Source organism: Schistosoma haematobium, chromosome ZW (assembly GCF_000699445.3).
Source record: "Schistosoma haematobium chromosome ZW, whole genome shotgun sequence".
NCBI classification, from domain to species: domain Eukaryota; kingdom Metazoa; phylum Platyhelminthes; class Trematoda; order Strigeidida; family Schistosomatidae; genus Schistosoma; species Schistosoma haematobium.
Genome location: NC_067195.1, coordinates 55,708,149 through 55,719,726, shown reverse-complemented (window position 1 = coordinate 55,719,726; position 11,578 = coordinate 55,708,149).

Genomic DNA, 11,578 nt, shown 5'->3' with positions numbered 1-11,578 from the left:
TGTATTACTCCTCCTGGAGAGGCACAGGACGCCCACCTGTATTCTCCAACCAACTCCGTACTGAATGATCCTTTCCAGTTGTTCCCAGTTGCTAGTCATTCGTTTAGTCATTGCGTCCTAATCACAGTGCAATGTGCTTTTCGATCTACCCCTTTTCCCCTCAGAGTTCCAAGTTAGAACTTGTGTCGTAATACAGTCTGATACTTTCCGGAATGTGTGCCCTATCCACTTTCAGTGTCTTTTCCTAATTTCCTCTTCAAAAGGAAAAAATATTTTCAAGATATTGATGGAGTTTTGTTCTCTGAGCTGGATGGTTTGGTCGTGGAGCTTTCATCGTTCTTCTGAACGACATCATCAGCACAAACGTCAGATAGAAGACTTCTATTTTTTTTCTTGTAAATTCGATCAATAAAATAAACAATTCAGCTAAAATAACTTTAAATAAGAGAATGATTATTTGATCAGAATAGTAAAGATGTTTATTACATATTTTAATAATAAACTTTTATTTCAATTCTAAACACCACAATCATAATAAGAATGAATATTAATTTATTCTTTCTTAAAACTTCTCATTTGGTAGTAAGTAGTAATAAGTTGAAAATAATCAGAATGATTGGAAACAGTTATCTGAGATTATCGGTTATTTTATGAAGTTGAAATGCATGTTTAAAGTTGATTTTTAAAAAAGTCTAAAACAGAGAAAGATATATGAAGATATTCAATATGATATATATAACGTGTATACATTGGATATCAATTCTTATAAAGTAGATAACGAAAAGTGTCATAATGCTTAACAATATAACTAAATTAAAATAAAATCAATATTCAATATGAGGAATAAAGTTAAGCTAACATATATGTGTTCATTAGTGACTGGCTTCATGAGGTAATCTTCAGAGTTCTAGTGAAACGCCATGACCATTGAAGCTAATCCGTGTCAGGTAGAGATAAGTATCTACCTCAAACAATGAAAGGTGGTCGCGAAATTTCGTGGATTGGTTAAAGTTAGATGTCAACACCGTTGGATGACGGCCAGCTCAGTGGTCTAGATTTTAGCGTTCACAAGCGAGACTGAAGGTTCTGGATTCGAATTCCCTGCACAGAATCGTGAATGCACACTGCTGAGAAGTCTCATACTAGGACGAAGGGGTTGTCCTGTACTTCCAGGTTTTCAATGGTGGTCTATCATTAATTGATTCATGGTCTCAATCAAAAACTTAGCAATCTCCACAACCTCACACCGATAATATATGTAGTCAATGAATAATTAAACTTGATAAAAAGTTAATTACTTGATTACAGTTTGTTTATAAGATGTCAATAAAAGATTTCACATGTTTTACTTTTGTACACATTAGTCAAGTTAAAATGCCTTATTACAATAAACCCTTTAAATCTTCATCAAAACTATATTGCTTTTTAATTAGTTATTTTAGAAATTTTTTTTTCAGTCCTTCTTTTCAATATAAATACCATAATAAGTACACTTGAATTCACAATTTCAACTGAAGATAAATTCAGATGAATAATGATCTAATTCTGAGTAATTTATTAAACATTTGAAGTTATATTCTTAAATGAATTGAGTTCTTCATGACATCTATATTACTAAAATCCAAGATCGATAGAAACAAGCTTTTTATTGTCTTTTTAAGTATTTAAATTTTCCAGTTCAAGATAATTTCACTAATCAGTTGATATAATGGTTTAACACTTAATAATCAATTAACTAACTTCATTTTTCTAAATCATTCTCATGTATGATCTTAACTATAAATAATGAATATACTTGAAAAACTTTTCAAAACTGAATATCTCATTGAAAAGCTAGTTGAAGGATTAAACTAGATCAGGAATATGTTAAAATGTATTTTAACAGAAATACGTTGATGTTTGAATGACTTCTTACGTATTAAATATAAAACTGTACAATATTTATAGTATATATAAAATCTCTCCTTCAGAAATACTTGATAAAATCATGGAGAATTGGGGAAATAGGGTAACCATTCCATCCAATGCATCTAATATGAAACATCCTTGGGAATTTTCAGAAAAATGACGAGTCATAAGTTCTATTCTGATTGGAAGATTATTTATTCCAGTTAGAATACTTTCAGTATTTTCTAAATTGTTCAGATTATTCATAAACCACTAAATATTAAAGTTTATTGTACATAAGTTAACTTTGAAATGGAACTCCTACCTAGGATACGGCTAGGAAGTCATTAGGTATTGGATAATTAATTGTTTCTTACCATTTTTTTTACACTTTTTAGTTAATGAATTACATAATGAAATGACAATAGAAACAATAGATTATTGAAACAACTTGATAAGAAATACAGTATATGTTGGTAAACAAAATTGACAGTTGAACAACAATCAGCTCAATTTGCTGCTGAATATAATAAACAAACAATATGGTAAATCGGTACAAAGTATGATTGTTTTAAGGAAAATATCATTGTTTTTATAAATTACTAAACAATTTGTAAATCAAAATCACCCTGGTTAGTTCATAATTACTCGTCATGTGGATTGACAAAATACAGTGATCTATAAAACAATAGCAATTATGACGTTTAAGGGTTTATTAGATGAAACTTAATAATTGATGTACGTCAGACAGTTAAAGACAATGATAAAGATTATGTCAATAAAGCTAAATAGAAATGAAAATTAGATTTAATATAGTTAAATTAAAATCAATTTACAGGTTCAGGGCTAAATTTATTAACTATGGTAAATGGTTAGAGGTGATCACCATAGCATCCGATTTCATAAAACAGAAGAATATTGAAACTCTATGTATGTTCTTAATGAATATATATATATATATACTCTTCACTATATCTGGATGTTATTGACTTAATCACTTGTAGATTGCTTGATACGTACTATTAATGTTTTAAGTTAGTATTAGACGATTGTAAAGTTCCTTTTTCGCGAATACAATCTATTAATAAAGCATCAGTATATTTTTAAAAATTATTTTAGGTAGATAGGGGAACGTTTAAAGATAAATCTATCAATTGAAGGTGGTCTTAGACTTTTTTCTGGTTATCGTTTTTTTGGAGAGTTAGTTTTCTACGGGATATGGTGGCTAACCCAATGCTCAACCCTCCTCTTTTATCCGGGCTTGGGACCGGCAGTAGCCCCAGAGGGGCTCCAGGCTGAGTTGGTCTTAACCTATAGATATTATTAATAATAATATTAATATCATGGGTATCCTAAGTCACCCGAGTCTCATGTGTTAAGACATTGGAAACTAATGTGTAGTTAAAAAAATTCTAAAACTGTGAAAAGCATTCGTCAGAACTTTTTTGTTCACTTGTCGTTAATCGTTACCTAAACAATTTAATCAATACATATTTCATTTCTTGAAATTCTATCAACTGCATTTGATTTAGGCATAAAAAATGGGTAATTTACTCATCATTTACTCGACAGGAGTAATTTATTCATGTGTATGAAATTAAATTGTCAACTAATGTCCACCAATTTACTGAACATAGTAATTAAGTATGCACCATTCAAAACATGTGTTCAGTAATGGCTTTACGGTGTAATAAAAATAGTCAATCGCTATTTATAAGAGAATATAACTTTATTATAATCCATTACTATCTGTACTATCACTACTATTATTGATGGAGTGGATGAAAACGCAGGTGGGGAAACAATTTATTGTCTAATCCAAAATCTAACTGTGACTTAGTAAAATAAGAAAATCGTACATTCAATACATCATTTGCATATCTTTCCTGAGTTGTCCTTCACATACTCCATCATTCTTTCAATCCTGTTGTTATTTCAAGTGCTCTCTGTTTTTTTCTCTTCTCTTAATATCAATCTTCTGCTGGTAAACATTCTGCTTCCAATTTTCGTTACATACTACTTATATCTATATTCATAAGTAGCGCACACCCCACTACTACTACTTTCATTATTGCTGCCATCAATCTAGACGTTAAACACGTCTTAATATAAAAGTAACTTTATATCACTCAAGTGATTAAACCGAAATAGTCCTAAAACCATAAAGAAATATCAGGCTTTTCCAAGGTATCATCTGCATGATACTTGTCCGGTATTCAGATATTTCACATGAACCGAACTAAGGTTAACTGCATTGAAATCGTAAACCGATCTAAGTTAAATCAACATTAAAGACTTGGAAGCACTGGAAGGCCTTTTTGTTCTAGTATGGGACTACACAGGATTATGCATCGACGACCTTCCACTTAAAAATCGGACCCATAACCTTCGGTCCAGAGCGCGGACGCGTAATCTCTAGACCACTGAAGAAATACGACAGTAGCAGTTCATCTTTTGAGATGGTCGCGCAGTGTTTTAGATTTATTGAAGTCAGATATTAACACCGTTGGATGTCAACTCAGTGGCCTGGAGGTTAAGCGTTCATCCGCAAAATCGAAGGTTCTGGGTTCAGTTCGGGAAATCGCAAGGCTGAGTCCCAATCAATGACGAAACGGTTGTCAAGAGCTATCATCTGGTTCTCAATCGTAGTTTAACTTAGATCACTTCATGATTTAGACGAAATCCAATAATCTCAACTACTCCCTAATAAGGATAATAAATCTTAACTTCTATACAAAACGTTTGTAAAACTCATCAAAATATTTATCGAAGTTTTAACAATTCCCTTATTAATTCAGGAATTTCAGAAATGTTGTAATTTCTCATTGATCATGTTTCTTATTGCAACTACATTCCAAAAGAGCTCAAAACACTACAGCTTATTTTCTTCTTTCCTTATTTCAATCTTTCTGTGATGTGTATGATCATAATCAACCTTAGATATATATTTACAAAAATTCTTCCTACACCTATTTGATATATCAAATCGTCACCGCATTTTTCCCTTTCAACCTCTAATCACATAGCGGTTGAATGATGTTGTAGATTCCATAAATAAATTCTAACACCATACAAACTTCTGTCATCAAAACAGCACAACTAGGTTTAGAAACATACAATAAATTCTAAATTCTGACGCAAATCCCCTTTCATCTTTTTAAATGTTTTAATCATTATAATAGACATCGATGGGTTTATGTTACTGAAATATATGTTAGTTAGATGGTTGATTTAACTAAAAGAACGTTTTCATTGCTTGAAAAGCATTAGAAACCAAGGCACTAGTGTGTTTTAGTTCGAAATGTTTTGAACATCAAATACTCACAACCCTACATTGGATCAGTGTTAGGACAGCAATGAAATGTAGATCAATGAATCACAACTCTGAGGCTTAAAAGTTGATTGCTTCCTATACGATAGGAATCTCACAGGTGTAACTCTACATGACCTCGTGTGTTTTCGTTTCACTGAAGTCCTGAACAAGGGTTAGATACCTATCCAATAGTCCTCTAAATGGCCCCACTTCGTGACACAATCTATACTCTAATTAAAAGTAATGGCAGGTTTACTAGTCCAACTGTGAGCAATCATTTTTTAAAGCTGGATTGTTTTTAGATTGCTGTTTCAAATTTATTTAGGGTTTTATATCGTACCATGCCTCAATGAGTGAATATGTCAACAATTTTAAATTAATTAGAGCTTAAGATAAGTCTTTTTTCTGGATTTTTGAGTAGATCCAAAAGCCTTCTATCTACATGCAAATCAATTATCTTTTGTAATAAGTACCAATCCATCTAACATTTAAAAATCGGATTTTATATTACTTGCTTGTATATAATGTGAAAAGACTAAAGTGTTATTACATATTAATAATATTGATAAAGATTTTTACTGACATATAAAATTATTAGTTTGTGAAGTGACCCATTATTACTGAATAGTCTATAACGTTACGTCAGTTCACAACGATAAACGGTAAACTCAACGTTCTGATAATATAAACTTAGTATTTAAACAGTAGTATGTTCCCGTATAATCCTGTATTGACGGACTCAATAAAAGGTAGTTATTTTATAATTACAATCGCTTTATTTTCGAAGCCAATTATGTTACTTTCCAGTATCATTTAGAATGTCACTATATACACATATGAAAATATTTATATTCGAATTATAATTGTCAACTAACTTTAGATTCATGTTCTTTAATCTATTATTGGTTCCTGTCAAATGCAACACTCAAATACAAATTTTATTAACAAATTTATCATTTAGTTAATCTACTACTTATAATTACTTAATTAAAAAGTAATAATATTTTTAATAAGGGTAGCTAGTAAATACGTAAATTTGTCTATTGTCATAATCTAGTATAAGGATAACTGTAATCTAACTTCACCACTTACATTCACAGTATAATAAACCTGGTGATTTGTCAGTCTATTAATTAAATTTCCTAAACTTTCAGACGTCACCAGATTCACATGCTATGAAACCATGTGACATAAACCCTAGAGGGAAATTTAGGTTAGTAGATGTTTGTAAATTTAATGACTTTCTTTAGACTATTCAAGATTAAATAGTAAGGCTTAGGGTGACTGATGATCAGTAAAAAGACACAACTTAAACATGATACAACTAGATGATTTGAAGAGTAATGTCATGTTGATAAAAACATCTGATTTCATTCTCAAGTAATTCTAAGAACCATAATATCGAGATGAGTTGTTAGATTTCAATCACACTTTAAACCTATACAAATTAGTCAGTAGTATTGATAATGCATTTCAGTTATGAGATAAGAATCATTTGTAGACATGGATACAAATATTTTTACTCCTAAACTTTATATACATTTTTTCATATGGAAACGTATTCATTTATCTATTTTAACACATAGATATTGGTGCAAGAAGGCACCAAATACATATGCGCCACATAAATCATTCGATTTGTGTGAGGGCTGTGATACTGCCCGGGTGCCCAAACCGAAGCAGCTGGTTTTCTTAGGGGCCACACCCGGAGCCTTCGACCTGAAGGTCTGATCCACAAGGCAGTGGAGCAACGTAAGGAGATGCAGTTCCATGTTAGCCGGTGACCAAAGATTGGTTTATACGCCTTTGTTCCTTTAGGATACTGGAGCCCATGTGCACCATTGATTTAGAATCAGGGTTTTCCAACTCCCCTAGGTGGACTCTTCATGTCCACCAACCCGGTTAAAGCGCCGGACATTCGCTTTTCGTCCTCTCAATTTCGTATAGAACACCCTCACCACGAGAAGGCAGTGAGTAGGACTTCCCTGGTAGAGGCTTTGTACGCGTGGCCATATGAGAGCATTTGGAGAGGGAGAGCGGACTCTCCCCACTCTCGGGCTATTTATTTTAACTTAACATGAATCTAAACGTGAACTAATAAAACAGGAGTTATCCGCTACAATAATAATAAATCTAGGTACTATACGCATTGTACATAAATTAGGTTTATTTTAAATATTAATTTGTAAATGTTTTAAATAACATTTCCTTTCTCATTGACTAAAACGGGAAACATAGAATACTTCCTAAATCCATGGAAATAGATCGTGAAATACGGAAAAGACATAATCTCTATAAAGCTTCGAATATATTTGCTTTTTTTCACTAAAACTTAATCATCTATCTGGTTTAAATAACAAATTAAATATCTATGATAGTCAGTGACAAGGCAAAAAAAGAGTGAACACAAAAATTTCATCAGTATGGGGTTGTGGAGATTGTTAAGTTTATGATTGAGATCATGAATCGATTGATGTTAGACCACCATTGAAAACCTGGAATCACTGGAAGGCCGTTTCATCCTATTATGGGACTCCTCAGTAGTGTGCGTCCACGATCCCGCCCGCAGGATTCGAACCCATGGCCTTTGGCCTCGCGCGCGAACGCTTAAAATCTAGACCACTCAGTCGACATCCAACGGTATTAATGTCTAACTTCAGAAACTTTAGTGTTAAGTGAAAACCTCGAAAGCTTGAACAGTTAAAAACTGGTGTGTATTTTGGGATTGTTATCAGCTTTAAAAATAACATTCGTGTGTAATTCCTGTCTCTCCAATAACAATGCTTGTAATTATGAGTTAGTATACATCTCAACTCATTACGTAAATCAAAGTGTCACAAGGAATTGAAATTATCAAAGAACAACATCCTTTTCAACTTAAGTATAATATAAAAAAATTAAACTCAAAATCATTATTATTAAATGCTTTAAAACATAATCAAGTCAGAACTACCTATTGTATGCAATTATCTCCTACAGTTTAGACTAATCGAAGATTTAACTACAACTACCAATAATATTACAGATAGATGATAGATATTCCGACTATAAAATCCGTTGGTAACAAGATTTATATTGTTTCTTATTGATGGATCGAATGTTGTTGCTAGTAATGATTTTTTCTTACTGTTTGAATTATTTTAGGCTAAATATTATGACAAGAATTTGTCTACGTTCTATTCACAGAATATTCACTGACAAGAATATTGCTTTTTGCTTTTTCTAATATTAATTACGATTGCTGACTTGAAAATTATCAGGATGGGGGTGTGAAGATTTTATTGTTGTCACCGTCGAATTCATGAATTGACCATAAGTTAGACCACCAATGAAAACCTGAAAGCATTAGACTTGGGAATTATCTTATAAATCAATGTTTTTTTGGATTTTGTAGAAAATGTTATTTTTAAGACTTAAATTTTAGGTAGTATACGTAGAGTAATAAAGTTGATCAATGATGAACATTTAATAGCACAAATAACAACAGAAAGAATTATAACAACTTTCCTACAACCAATTTCGATTATGGTTAATTTTGATTAATCCCTTATATTAACTTAATTAACAGACAATGTGATTTGAATAGTAACAATTCGCATATTTTCTTTGTACTATTATGATAACTATCATATCTGTATAAACATGTATAATTGATCACATGATAGACTAGTCGAAATATTGATGCTTCAAATCAGTCAGTCAGCTACAACGTAGGACCAGGCACATTTATGCATCGGTCCAAGTTGCCATAACGCATTAGCACAACAAGATGAACACTGGATTCATAGACATAATTACTTCAATGGGGGTAATATATGGAAGAAAGATTGTATATAAAAGTATAGTACAAGAAGAAAGAATTAGTTCGTATAAAGAAAGATATGAAGTGATTTTAATCTCTTAGTTTAAGGGAAGACGGAGAGTGTATACAACTACACCATTGTGATCGATTCTGGGCAATGACACCAAGAGTCTCCAACCACTCGTTACTATAGTCACGCGGACCCCAACCAAGTATTCTATATCTACCAACATGGCTCAAACTAGAAGTTAGTGACATCAAGCACTGATGCCACGTTTTGGTTTGGCCGCCCCTAACTTTCTTACAACTATTCTCAACAATAGTCAGCATTTCGCGTTGTGATAATCGGTATTCATACATACGCAACACGTGGCCCAACCATCTCAGTCGATGTAGATCCACAACCTCATCAAATGATCTACCATCATTTTCTAATACCCTGCGTCTAACCTCACTATTACTTACCCGGTGATCCCAACAGATGCCAGCAATATTTCTGAGGCATCTGTGGTCAAATACTAGTAGCTTACGAGTATCTTTTACTCTCAATGACCATTTTTCGCTGCCGTGAAGTAAAACAGAACGAACCGACTAGCTGTATACTCGTCCTTTTGTTGATAAACGGATATCTCGCCTTCGCCATAGGTGACGTAAGTTGGCAAGTGCCAAGCGAGCTTTTCGAATCCGTGCTGAGATTTCGTCAGACACCAACACATTAGGGCTGATCAGACTTCCAAGATAAGTAAAGTTGTCAACGCGTTCGACTACTTCACTCCCTATCCTTAGTTCAGGTGTTGACGCAGACTAATCCTGAAGCAACAACTTGCATTTAGAGGGAGAGAAGCGCACCCCAAACATTCTGGCATTGTTGCTCAGTGCTACCAAAAGACTCTGCATTCTATCAGCGTCTTCACCAAACAGGACTATGTCATCTGCGTATTCTAAGTCGATAAGTGGACCTCCTGGAAGGAGATCAATACCCGAGAATTCAGCAGACGAGAAAGTTATTTCCATCAATAGGTCTATGATGAAGTTAAACAAAAATGGAGAAAGTGGACAGCCTTGACGGACACCACTTGGGGTTGCGAAATCAGATGACGGTTCGCCATAAGCTCTGACTCGACTAGTAGTGTTCAAGTAAAGAGCCTTCACAAGGTTTATGTACTTCTGAAGTATGCCTTTCAATGACAGACACTGCCACAGAATCTCGCGGTCTACCGAGTCAAATGCTGCTTTCAAATCAAGAAAGACCACCATTGTCGGACGCCGATAAGTATGCCTATGTTCTAGAACCTGACGAATGGTGAGTATATGGTCGATGCAGCCACGACCATGTCTGAAGCCAGCTTGAGTCTCTCGTGTTTGCAGTTCACGAGTCTTAGTTAGGCGTCTGATAATTATCGAAGCTAGTATTTTAGATATTATATTAGTTAAACTAATCCCTCTATGATTGTCACAGGATGATTTTGACCCTCTCTTATATATTGGGACGATAAGTGATTGCGATCAGTTAGATGGGATAATGTCTAACTCCCAGATTTTAACTAAAATATTAGTCAACGTAATCGCTAAAATTGGACCACCATGCTTAAAGACCTCTGGAGCCAATCCATCTGGACCAGCTGCCCTTCCTCGTTTCAGATTAACTATAGCCTTTTGAACTTCTGATAGAGTTGGGGGACCTACTTCAATGTTCCATTCACACTGTCTGGGAATGGAGGGTAGTGGAGAGTAGCTGAACGCCAGCTGAACTGTCCTCTGAAATATTCCGCCCATCGTTCTAAACGTCTAGACTGAGAGCAGATGAGAGTATCGTCTTTTTCCGAAATAGTCTGACTTACACTTGACTTATCAATTCCAGTTTCTTTTATTAGTCTGTAGATCTGTCTTGTGTTCCATATAGTCGCCGCCTTTTCCATCTCTTTTGCTTCCGTTGCCCACCACTGCTCACGGTCGTTCCTTAGACTTTTGCTTAACCTACATCTGATTCCTTTACGCTCGTCATCGTTTTCAGAACCTGATGGGATGAGTTTACGAGAATCCATCAGTGCAATAGACCTTGAAGAAATCCATTGGTTCCTTGTAACTCTGTGATTTAAATCACTAACAGATGTCACTGCTGTTTCCACAGCTGCTTGTATGTCTTTCAAAGCAACATCTGGGTCAACCTCGTCTTCAGAACTACCTAATTGTGACCTCAGTTGTTCGTGGAACCTACCTTTGGTTTTCTCGTTACTCAGTTCAGTTTTAATGGGTCTTTTTAATGTGGCTTCTTTGCGTCCAGTGAGGCACAAGCAGATACGTGCCCGTATTAGGGCATGGTCGGAGTCCAAGCAGGTACTCCAGAATGAGCGACAATCTTCTATCGAACCTCTCCAACGATGACTGATGGCAGTATGATCTATTTGAGTCCATCGTTCGTTTGGTGTAGAGGGTCGCCATGTTGGATGATGTCTCTCCTTATGCTTAAAATTTGTGTTTGCTAAAAATAAGCGATTGTCTGAGCACAGTTGCAGCAGAAGATCACCATTATCTGTTCGCTGTGCCGGAATACCAAAATATCCACCTAAATGCCT